This window comes from Chanodichthys erythropterus, chromosome 18, assembly GCF_024489055.1.
Source record: "Chanodichthys erythropterus isolate Z2021 chromosome 18, ASM2448905v1, whole genome shotgun sequence".
NCBI classification, from domain to species: domain Eukaryota; kingdom Metazoa; phylum Chordata; class Actinopteri; order Cypriniformes; family Xenocyprididae; genus Chanodichthys; species Chanodichthys erythropterus.
The window spans coordinates 411940-425159 of NC_090238.1; positions in this window are offsets into that span (position 1 = coordinate 411940).

Below are 13220 nucleotides of genomic sequence, written 5' to 3' on the forward strand. Positions count from 1 at the left end.
TGACGCGGAAGGCGCAGCTAACGGCATTGTGCATCCGGCCGGTGAGGCCGAGGAGTCCGGGGAGACCGGTGAAGACTCAGCCGGGGCAGAGAGTGCGGTGGCGCAGGCGATCGATGATGGAGCTCAGAGCGCTGGGACGGAGAAGGATGCTTTGGTTTCAGTGGGGGAAAACATCGAAAGTGTTAATGATGTTGAGAACGAGGGAGACAAAGGTGAGTCAAGCGGTAAAAGAGATTCAGAAATGGTTATGGGGGATGTTCGGGAAGTTAACGGTAGGCCTAATGAAATTGATTCAGAACAAGCATTGTTTAAAGTGCCTTTAAAGAGGAAGAAGTCAGATAAAGGTAATGATTTTAGACAATTAAAGAAATTAGATCTGGAGGACGTTGTTGATCCGATTGATTCAGAGAGTGACAGTGAGTTATCTGACTCAAGTGTTACATTGTCACAAAGTGAGTGTTCCAGCCGTAATTATGATGTAGATGACATTAAACTGTTCCTCAAATCAACGAAGAACAAGAGAGGGGTGTTGGTCAATGAGTACTTCCCAGATGTTGGACAGTTTGAAAAACAGCCTTCAGCCATGAAATTCCTTGTTTTTTCCACAAACAAAGAGGTGTACAGGTTAAAGAAAATAGTGCGAAAAGTCCATTTGGAGTTAAATGATGGCAGTGAAAAAGCTTAAATCAATGAATATGAATCATAGTCTGATTTTATTTTTATTTTTGAGTATGGCTGAAGTATGTATTGCATCATTAAATGTGAATGGTGCAAGAAATGGTAAAAAAAGAGCTGAATTGTTTGAAGTTATTAAACAGAAAAAAATAGACATTATTTTTATCCAAGAAACACACAGTGATGTTAAAAATACTGCTGATTGGATGCAGGAGTGGGATGGCATTTCTGTCCTCAGTCACAACACCACACTTAGTGGGGGTGTGGGTATTTTATTTACTAAGAGTTTTTGTCCAGTCTCTTATCAAGTTGATGAAGTTATAAAAGGAAGAATTTTCAAAATAAAAGCTATTTTTGAAAAATGTTTTTGTTTTTGTTTGTCTATGCTCCAACAGCAGCAGCGGAAAGATTGGGTTTTTTAGATGCCCTTAGCACCATGTTACAAAAATGTAGTTCTGAAGAATATTTATTTTTAGGAGGAGATTTTAATTGTACAGAAAATATTGACAGAAATCACATTGAGCCCCATATGGCATCACGTGACCATCTCATTAAGATGATAAATGTGAATGATTTATGTGATGTTTGGAGGCATTTTCATGACGGACAGAGACAGTATACATGGGCTCACGTTCGTGACAATGTTTTATCTCTTGCTAGATTAGATCGTTTTTATGGTTTTAAACATCAGATGGGTATTTTTAAAAGTTGTCATTTCACCGGTCAGTTTTTCTGATCATCATATGGTATTGGGTTTTTTTTTTACAGTTTTTTCCAATTGCTAACACACAATTTTTCAAACTAGTCTGGTTTTATCAAAACACTTAACACAATTCACAAAACCACACACCCAAACTGCAAAATACCTCATATATCCTGCAAAATGAAGCACTGCAACCGAAACTACACAGAGCATTATCAAAATCAAACTTTTGCATGAAATGGCACACACTTCATTCATATTACCAGATTTTTGCCTAACCACCTACACACTGTTGGGCATAATGAAAAGCACCCCCATCTTTAGTATGCTTTGCCATAATACTAAAATATGTATCAGATTGTTCACATGCACAGAAATATTTGCAGATACACACACATGCTGTTGCAACATTTTTATTTTTTTTTCTTCACTACAGTAAACAAGTCAGTACAACATAAGCACAGCAGATATATTTACATGGGACTGAACAAAAATATTCTTACAAAAAACAGTAAACTGAAAAAGAAAATTTCTGAAAAACAAATATATTACAGTAAAAAAAACAAAAAACAAAAAAAGGCAAGAAAAATAATTACGCCCGGGTCTGGCCACAACGCCTCGTCAACATCACAGGCAATATCTTCCCTTGCCAGACATCGAGGGAAGAAGCGCCTTGAGTGCCTTATCCATCCCTGAATTGCACCCACATCAATCTCATCACATGCCTCTTCCATGGCCTGCACAAGAGGCATGCGCACAAAGGGCTGCCGGTCGTATACCTTCCACCGCCATGCCGAAAAGAATTCTTCTATGGGGTTCAGAAATGGTGAGTATGGTGGGAGGTATTGCACGAGAAATGTTGGGTGGTCAGCAAACCAGTTTTGGACTGGGGCTGCACGATGAAAGCTCACGTTGTCCCATACTACAACGTACCGGTTTCTTTGATGGTCTGCATCATTCATACGCTCTGGTGCTATGAGAATGTTGTGAAGTCTGTCCAGAAATGTGAGAATATGGGCTGTGTTGTATGGTCCAAGTTTGGCATGACGGTGGAGGACACCATGCATATTGGAGATGGCAGCGCACATTGTGATGTTCCCACCACGTTGGCCAGGAACATCTATAATGGCTCTGTGGCCAATGAGGTTTCTCCCTCTTCTTCTGGTCTTTGCTAGGTTGAACCCAGCCTCATCTATAAAGATGAACTCATGTAGGATTGCATGAGCATCCATTTCCAGTACTCCCTGAAAACAAAGAACAAAAATCACTCAATATGGTGTTATCCAGTACACTGGGAAACAATGTTGTGTGTAGTGTACTGCAGTCAATATAGTACTTACATCCACATATGCTCGTCTGAACTCTTTGTTTCTTTGAGAGTCTCTCTCAAACGGCACCTTATAAAGTTGTTTCATTCTGATTTGGTTTCGCTTGAGAATGCGAGCCAATGTGGACAGACTAACTCGTTGAATGTTGTTGAATAAGGTGTTGTCTTGGATGATGTGGCTTTGAATTTCTCGTAATCTGATTTCATCATTTTCCAAAACCAAGTTTACAATGGCAGCTTCCTGTACCCCGGTGAACATTTGGCCCCTTCCTCCACCATGGTGTCGTCTCTCAGTCCTTTAGAAAAAATAAAATAAAATATATATAGGGCTTGGACAATGCAGCCTAAATATTTTCCCCCACAGTAGAGTACATTGTACAGGAAACTTGTACAGTTCATGAATGGCTGATGTCATACACTAAGTAAACAGGTGTCACCCAACTGATACACTATGACATGGGGTATACTACATGTGTACTACATGAAATTTTGGTTACATACCTGTTCTCCAGTCTAAAGGTCCGGATGACAGAGGCGACAGTAAAACGGCTCAAGTTTGGCTGCACTCTCTGTCCAGCCTCACGCATTGTCAACCCATGGTTGATGACATGATCTACTAAGGTTGCTCTGATTTCATGTAAGTGTTTGTCTTCTTTGGCCATGAACTCCTCTACCTGTCTACCCCTACCTCTCACTCTTCCTCCCCCTCTTATTCTCAACCTCCCTCTTCCTCTTCCTCTTCCTCTCTCTGCAATGTCTTCCATTGTTGTTGTAAAAAAAAAAGGTTCTCACCTGTGGTCTTTTCATAGTGCTTACATCCTGATTGAAGTGTTAACAATTAACCACTGAGGTGTTTGGCCAGGTGGCACATGTAATTGGCCAATTAGCTCATGTAGTGTCATTTTGAATGGCAGTGTTTTGAAATGGCAAACATGTGACTTTATGTCAGATTGTTGTGTCTTATGCAGAGAACTGTATTTAGTGAATTTAAAAAGTGCTATTTTGAAATGCAAAATGTGTGTAAAACAGAAAAGGTGTTTAGACTTTTGGAGACTTGAGAAGAAGTTTTGCTCTCTGTGTGTCAGTTTAAATAATTGTGCTGTGCATGTCATTTTAGTGTGTTAGCAATTGGAAAAAACTGTAATGGAGGTCCACATATAAGAAGTCAGACTCACTCCCTCCACGTTCTGCAGTTGAGCCTTGGCCTTGGTCTTCTCCTCGTCATATTTTTCATCTACCATCTTCTTTAGAGCCTGTCTAGATGGCAGAGTGTATGTTGGGTCTAGCTTTCCCACAAACTCTCTGAAGCCCTGGTCATCCACAATGGAAAAAGGCTGAGAGTCTTTCACCAGCAAATTAACAAGAGCCTTATCCAGCTCTTCCTTCCGGCCCACTAAGACAGAAACAAAAATGTATACAGTACAAACTAATGTGATATGTAATATCACATTAGTGTAATGTTTAATAAATCATTGTGTGGAAGAATGTGTATAATAAATATAGCCTACCATGATCTGTGTTCTCCTGCATGCCCTCATGCTTGGCTTTGAAGTGCCTCAGCATTGATGACGTATTATTATTATACGCCAATTGCTGTGAACACAGCAAGCACTGGACCTGTGTATGCAAACAAACTAATTATTACATACATCACTATAATGCTACTTAATGTTGACTTCACATACATCATGGAACCTATTGTACCAACAGTAATGACAGTATTAGCCACTTATGTAACTTTGCTTAAGTTACCTGGCCTAAGCCAGGTGCAGTAGGATAACCAAGGTATAATAAAGCACCTACCTTATTAGGACTGATCAGATGAAAATGTTCCCACATTGGAGAACGGGTTCTCTTCCTAGCTGGTTCCATGATGATGATGATGATCAAACAAATGCAGTGATAACAACAATGCAAACTCCTACTACAATAAACCCACATCTTGTGCATCATTTTGGGCATCTATATAGTCATATTACGCGGCAAAAAACCTGCTGAAGCGTGCGTGCAGCAAAGTCTCGCGTCACGAAGCCTCTCGCGATGCGAAGCAGTATCGACTGGTCTGAACCAGTCACAGTTGCTGCTTCGGACGTCATCGGTCACGTGTGTTTTTCCGCACCAAAGCAAGCTCCGAAGCAGTAGTTGAAGAAAAATCCTGCTTCGAGTTCGAAGCTTGTGTCGGAGCATCGGTGTCAGACGGCCATCACTAGCTGCTGGCACACTGGACATCTTTCAACCATGTTCTGGATCTCTGTAGACATGCCAGGCCAGTACAAGAATCTCCTTGCAAGTTCCTTGGTGCGTTGTACTCCTTGATGAGCTGCATGCAGTCTTTCCAGTAGTATTGGCTGCATACCTCTTGGGATGATGAATTTGTCATTTGTCATCATTAGTCTGTCACAAATTCTTATTGTGTCTTTGATGGACCAATTACTCCTCAGGTCTTTGTCAAGCTGTTTCTTGCAGGCCATCCTCGCTGGTGCACTTCTCTTAACTTTGAAGACATCTCATCTGCTTTCGTCTCTGACTTGAGTCTTTCAAGCATTTCAGTGCCCATGGCCTCAGTGGCTTCCATCGCATAAACTACTCTTTCCTCGCCATCCATGTTTTCATCATGAAGTTTGTCTTCAGACAGAAATGCCCTAGACAGAGCGTCAGCTATCAGCATGTCTTTTCCTGGGGTGTAGCTCACCTGTAGATTGTAACGCTGCAGCTGCAGAAGCATTCTTTGCAGACGGGCTGGAGCTTGACTCAGGGGCTTTGTGAAAACATACTGATGGAATTTACGTGCAGCAAAAACCACCGCCAGCAACTCCTTCTCAATCTGCGCATAATTGCGCTCAGCATCTGTCAGTGCAACTGGGCGTTCTTGTTGCAGTAAACATGCTGTAGGCCTTTTTTGTCTTCAGGAGCGGGCATGTTGACAATTGCTTCTACCTTTTCGCTGTCCGGTTGACCACCTTCTGCACTTATTATGTGGCCCATGTATGTGACTTTTGTGACTTTGTACTGTATTTTGTCTGCGTTGAACTTGATGTTCAGTTCTTTGGTGATCTGTCCATCACTTTGTGCAGAATTTCCATGTGCTCGTTCTCATCAACTGCTGCAATGATCATATCATCATCTATCACATGCACACCACTTATGTCACCAAAGGCTTCACTGTTCTTTTGCTGGAACACCTCGCTGGAGGATTTTAGGCCAAATGGAAGACGTTTGAACCTGAAGCGTCCCCAAGGTGTGTTAAAAGTACACAGCAATGATGAAGCTTTGTCTAGCTTAATCTGGCAGTACCCATCCTTTTCGTCCAAAATTGTGAACAGTTTGTTACCAGCCAGTTTGCTCTGTACATCCTCTGGTGTTGGTATGGAGTAGTGTTGGCGTCTGATTGCCCTGTTTAGTTCACGAGGATCAAGACACAGTCTAAGTGAGCCATTTTGTTGGCTCTATGACAGGTGCAATGACGTCAGTCTGCACTAACTGATCCAGAGTTTCTTTTAGTCTACATCCATGCACCACTGGAGGAATCTCTGGATCAATGTATATGTGGTGCTCAGCTGGGAATTCTCCTAGCCCCTGGAACACCTCTGGATATTGCTTTACTAGTTCATCTTTTGTAGCAGGCATGGTTGCACTCACCAGGTTGATACGCTTGACCAGATTCAGATGTTCACATGCAGCTCTGCCCAGTATTGGTGGTGTTGACTGTTCTGTAACAAAGAACAACAGCTTTGATTCTTTTTGTCCTTTTTGGCACTTCAGGAATGCATAACCAGCCGGTTTGATCCTTCCACCACCATATGCCACATGCATAGTCTCTGTGGGTTTGATTATGACATCACCAGGTAGCTTTCTGATTTGTTCAAGTGGCAGGACATTTGCATCAGCACCGGTGTCTAGTTTGAATTCAATAGGGATACCTCTAATAGTCATGGTTGTGTACCAAGATTCTTCATTTTTACAGATTGCATTTATCTGTGCGCACTGAAGGGTCCCCATAAACAAACTATCAACAGCTTTGAGTGTCTGCACAGATTTCATCTTGCACATTTTAGCAAAATGGTTGGCTTGGCCACACGCTCTGCATTTAGCCCCATATGCTGGACACGATCTTGGTGCGTGTGTCTGTCCACATCTGGTACATGCTTTTGATGTGCCACTGACTTTCTCTTTTTTGTTTTGTGACGGTGTGGCTTTAAAGGGCTTGTTTTTGTATTTTGCTCCTTTAGTGACGTCAAATGCATGCACTTCACTTTCCTTTTTCGCTGATGCCATTATGTTTATTCTTTCCTTGGCAATCTCAGATGCTCTGCATATGTCTATGGCTTTTTGTAGGGTCAGATATGGTTCTCTCAGTAGTTTTTCTGTCACACTTTTGTCTGTCACACTAAAGACAATTTTGTCTCTTATCATGTCGTCCTCCGACATTCCAAATTCACAATTTTTGCTTTTCTGCCTGAGTTCTGTAACAAATTTATCAATTTGCATTGGTTCATGCATCACACATGTCCAGAACTGATGTCTCTCAAACACCACATTCTTTTTAGGTGTGCAGTAGTTTCTGAAAGCTTCCAAAATCTTGTCAACAGTCACTTCTTCTGGTGCTTCTTTTGCTATTTCAAAAGTGTTGTAAATCTCTAGTGCATCCTCACCTAATGAGTGTAGCAGAACTGCAACTTGAACTGTCATAGTCTTTTTAGATAGCTCAGCTGCTGTCATGTACAACACAAATCTCTGCTCCCATTTGCGCCAGTCACTCACGTTGCCAGTCAATGTCATCGCTGAAGGTGGCTTGAAATGCTCCATTTTTTTTTTTTGTCTGATGTGCACGCAGCTTTTGCTTCTAGCCGTGCCTCAACTTTATATATTTCCGCCCTTTTTGCCGATGTCTCGACTGTTCTTTATAATGATGACGCCAGCCAGCACTTCTGACACCATATCATACACCTTGAATAGTCTATATGCACCCGCATATACTACAGTCTTGAGATTCAATGTGAACTAATATTCTCAGTCGCACGTGCAATCGCGCATGTCTGCGAAACTCATTAATATTCACGTAAGCTCCACCTTCAGAAACCGAAAATCTCGTAACACCGGTGTTCGGAAATATTCTGTGTCTGAGATTTTCGGTGAATGAACATGAATATTCATGAGTTTCCTGTTTTGTGTTGAAGCGACTCTGAAGATGTTAGTGCACGCTCTTCAGCTTACATTAAAGGTAATTAGCCTATGTTTCAGCGTTAAATGAAGATAAGCTTATATTCTAACTGTTACTGGTGCGCAACATTGTGTTATGTCCTGTCTATGACATGTGTTGATATGAACACAGCCAGTGATTGGCCAGAGGTGTTGTTAGGGTTCGCTAAACGAGCCAATAGCCTTTTAAGTAGCCTATGTTTGTTGTTTCTGTATTACCTTGAATCTTAAAACATATAGTTTTAAAAGTTTGCCAAAATGTATGGTAGTATTAATTATAAACTCCTGTGCTGAAGTGCAGAAGCACTTCTAATCTGAGTAGACTTGAATTTCTAGTGTTATATATGTAATATGTTTCCAAAATTGCACCCATGCATGAAAACATGTTAATGTACTTTAAATATAGTTTGATGATTATCCAAACAGGCCATGATGAATTATGCATGTGATAATATAATATCTATAGCCTTGTTTCATTCCCAAATATGAATGTAATATGCCAATAAATATCCCTGTACACCAGACAAAGCAGACACTTATTTTTCACTTTGTTTTGAACACGAGTGTATTAAAATTTTAATAACACAGGTTTGTTGTAATGTCATTTTATGATATATTTCAGATTGAATGTGTCAGTAGCAAAGGCTGGAATCACTGGGATCACATGATCAGACCAAACTTTCATCTGTCTGGGATCACAAGACCCTGTGTAAAGTGTGTTAATGTGTGTTTAAATACAAGTGTTTTTGCTAATTAAATATGTCATGACTTCTCCTCGTTTGAGAATAAAGTTTCAACACAGAATCAGTTGCTCTTTTTTATTCAAAATTAAACTACTCTCATTATTTACTTTCATCTTTGATATTACAGATATGCAAATTACTACATGGTCTATTATTTTATCTGCTAAATAAACGTAATTAAAATGTAAACATTTTAATTATAAAAGCTTGTAGAATAGAACTAAAACATTTCATTGTGAATATACTGCAGGTTTGCTCATTTAGTTTCATATATAGTTCCATATTATTGTTGAACTGAATCCTAATTCACAGTCCTTCATGTTTTTTCCTCATTATAATGTTTGTGACATGTTAATGACATTATAATGTCAATGAAATGCATCATTTTGTGGGGAAAAAAAAGATTGAGAATGTTTCCTAATAATATGAAAAAAAAAAATAACACTTCACTTTAGGATTAAATAACGTCTCCTTAAAATCATTTTCCAACTGAGCAAGCAATTAAATGACAGAACAATCACAGCAGTAAGTATATATATATATATATATATATATATATATATATATATATAATCAGTGTTGTGTGGTCCATTTAAGCTGTGAATGCTCTGCATACCCAAGCCATTCGTGGACTCGGCAATATTAATATTATAAATTACTAGTAAATCCCTTGTTTGAGGTGTACCATAAAGCCTACATGATTGGTAATGCGTATGTAACTGTCCATAATTTATTTATTTGCCAAACGACAGTAATTTTCTTTAAATCTGCCAGTTACAGAGACTTCCGGGCCTTCGCACTTTTGGAGCGTCATCATCATCCCGCGTTCTCATTCGTTTGCTGGTCTATGGAGGATTACATGGGCAGGATAAGCTGTGAGCAGATCACTCGCCCGAGAGGAAAAATGAGCTGCTGCCAGATCTCGATCACCGAAAATCACATTGTATTTGATACAAATCTAACTAGACTAAACCAAATGGAAAAATTCATAACTTACACTATTTTCATAGTATTTAATGTTCTCCATCGGGAAATTAGCCTAATTTTTGTATGAAAACTGAAAACAAAATAAGACAGTCCTACTGTAACTATCAGAGGATGTTAATCAATAGTCTGTGTGTTTGTTAAAGTTTGCATAATTTCAAATATTTTTTTAAAGAATACTGATATTTTTATTTTTATAGCCTACTTATATTATTATAATTACATTCTACTTTTTATTTACAATATACTGCTAATAATAATTATATTATAGGCCTACTTATTTTTAATTATTAATTTAAAAAGTACTTCTGGCACCACGCCATTGTGTTTTGTATTTGTCGTGTCTGATTTAGATGTGTGTCCTAAACTGATACGATTAAAGCTGAAGTATGTTGTTTGTGTGACACTAGCGGATTACAAAAATACAGCATATTTTGCAAATGCACCTTTCACATGTGGCGCCTCCGTCGACTCAAACATCACAAAAGCTCTTACAGGTGCGTGTGAAGGCACGTCTCCACAGGTAAATGCAGGCCACTCTCAATAAAACATATTAGAAGTCTTTTTCGCTGTGTGTCATAATGTGTCATGAGCAACTGAGTAAACTAACACTGTCTAGAGCAGGGCTGTTAAACTCATTTTAGGTTGATGGCCGGATTAGAAAACGTGTGGCAGAATTAACATTTTTTCTTTTTAACCTTAGTGCGCTTATAGTTGCATTAATGTTAACCATATAAACAACAAATTAATTTGTGAGAGAACTAGTACACTGCTCTTTAAAACTGCATTTGTTTTACAGCAAAAGACTTAGATTTATTTAAATAATTCTTTATTTAATATTTTTTATTAGCACCAAGTTTTTTTTTTCATGGCCAATTCCAAATTTTTTTAAGCAAATTGTCAGATTCTGGTACTGTTTGAAGATTTTTTTAAAAAGCAAATGTATTTGTTGTCATGGAAGATGTTATGCACATAAGAAGTTGTTTTTAATTTAAATTATTGTATCATTTCAAGATTAACAGCAGAAACAGCATGGTCTGGTTTTAGGTTTGTGAAATTATGCTTCATAAGTGTCATGAATCCTGTCAAGTTCCGGACTACAGTTCCCATCATCCTCTCTGCCAGTCATCATCAGTCACATGCACACACTCCTGTCCAATCACCAGTTGCCACATACACCTGCAGCACATTACATGGACTATAAAACACTCACACACACACCACCTTGTTGCTAGATCTTGTTTTCCCTGTGTAACACTTCCAAGCGTTCATCCTGTTTATCCTGTCTGTTACGGTTCCTGTTGCTGATCCCTGTCTGGTTCTACAGTTCTGTGATTGTTAGCTGCCTGCCTTTTGACCTCTGCCTGTTCTCTGACTACGATTCTGCCTGTCTCTGATGTTCCTGTTCGCCCCGTTTGACCATGCCTGTACGACCGCGCTCAACATTTAATAAAGCTTTGCATGTGGATCTTACCCTGAGTCCCGCCTCCGTTACAGAAGACCTAGCCACATCAAGATCCAGCAGCTTTGTTGGGCGTCCTAGTCCCAGTATGGATCCCGCAACACATCTGGTCAGCCTTCGTCAAGGTAACTGCACCCTGGAGGTTCATATCCAGAAATTCCTGGACATTGCCCATTTTTCTGATTTACCGGACTGTGCCCTCATTGACTTTTTTGGTTATGGACTAAATGAACCTCTTAAGGGTTATTTAATCGCTAATGGTCCCCGAGGGACGTTTATGGAATTCTTGGACTTTGCCCTGCTTACCGTTGGTTCACGTTTTACTGTGGGTGTCGCGGGGAAATGCGACACCGCAGTGAATCCTGTAATGGCCGCCGCATCAAAGAACACTCACAAAATGGCGGCCACTACAACATCACATCATGTCTTCGCTGATCACCCAGCGCCTCGTCACGTCTTCAATGATCATCCAGAGCCAAGTCAAGTCCCCGCGGAACGTCCAGAATCACATCACGTCTCTAGATCAGTCTGGGAGCGGAGAGGACGGCGTTCCAGTGTGGCTGATCCACCGCTGATTTCAGCGCAAGCAGCTGGTATTCCCAAACATCAGCTGGCCGCTTCACACTCCAGCCCGCCGGCCGCTTCACTCACAAGCCCGGTGGTTGCTTCGCTCTCGAGCCCGCCTGCCGCTTCGTCCCCAAGCCCGCCTGCTGCTTCTTCGTTCTCAAGCCCGCCGGCCGCAATGCTCTCAAGTTCGCCGGTTGCATCGCGCTCAAGTCTGCAGGTTGCAACGCACTCAAGCGCCCTGGACGTGATGGACAAGATGGCTGCTTTGCCAGTGCCCACGGGCAAGATGGCCGCCCCCTCGGTGCTAATGGATGTAGGGGGCGTTTCAGCCATTGAGTCCGCTCCAGAACCCGCTTCAGCCAGTGAGTCTGCTCCAGAACCCGCTCCAACCGGTGAGTCGTCGCCTCATCCTCGGAGGAGGAGGAGAAGGAGGAGGAAGGCGTTTTCCGTTCTTCAAGGCTCAGAAGCCTTTCAAGAGCCTGCTGTGGGTCCGGAGACCATTCCAGAGGTCTCTCCTGTTCCACCCAAGCGCCTTGCCCTGCCAGTGCCACCCAAGCTCCTTGCCCTGCCAGCGCCCATCAAGCGTCTTGCCCTGCCAGCGCCACCCAAGCGCCTCGCTCTGCCAGCGCCACTCAAGCGTCTTGCCCTGCCAGCGCCACCCAAGCATCTTGCCCTTTCAGCGCCGCCCGAGCTCCTTGCCCTGCCAGCGCCACCCAAACCCACCGAGGCCTCCGTTGATTTCCCCAAGAACTTTTTTTTGGGGGGGGGGGGGGGGCAGTATACCTAGGGGTGGGGAGCTTGTGGGTGGGGACCCTGCCCGGCCACTGCCGTCTTCGGACTTTGAACTACTAGGGCCATTTATGGACTCATTGTTCCGGCTGCCCAAGCCACCCGACCTGCCGTGGCTGCCCAGGCCATCTGACCCGCCGTGGCTGCCCGAGGCTCCTGACCTGCTGTGGCTTCCTGTTACTCCTGACCCGCCGTGGCCGCCTGTGGCACCTGACCCACCGAGGCCGCCCGAGGCTCCTGACCCACTGTGGCTGCCTGAGTTCCTGGACCTGCCCTGGAGACCTCCATACCCGCCTGCACATCCAGTATCTCCTCCCTGTAGGTCTCCAGGGCACCCATCCCCCCTCCCCAGTTGTGCCATCTACGGCGCAAGGATGCGCCTTCCGGGAGGGGGACATACTGTCATGAATCCTGTCAAGTTCCGGACTACAGTTCCCATCATCCTCTCTGCCAGTCATCATCAGTCACATGCACACACTCCTGTCCAATCACCAGTTGCCACATACACCTGCAGCACATTACATGGACTATAAAACACACACACACCACCTTGTTGCTAGGTCTTGTTTTCCCTGTGTAACATTTCCAAGCGTTCATCCTGTTTATACTGTCTGTTACGGTTCCTGTTGCTGATCCCTGTCTGGTTCTACCATAGACATATAATAAACACTAGACGCCCTATTGGCCGCTTTGGACTGTTGCTGCGATACGTCAACGAGTCCGCCATATTGTGCGGGGCAAGACTGCGCTGTTAACAAACACAAGTAAACG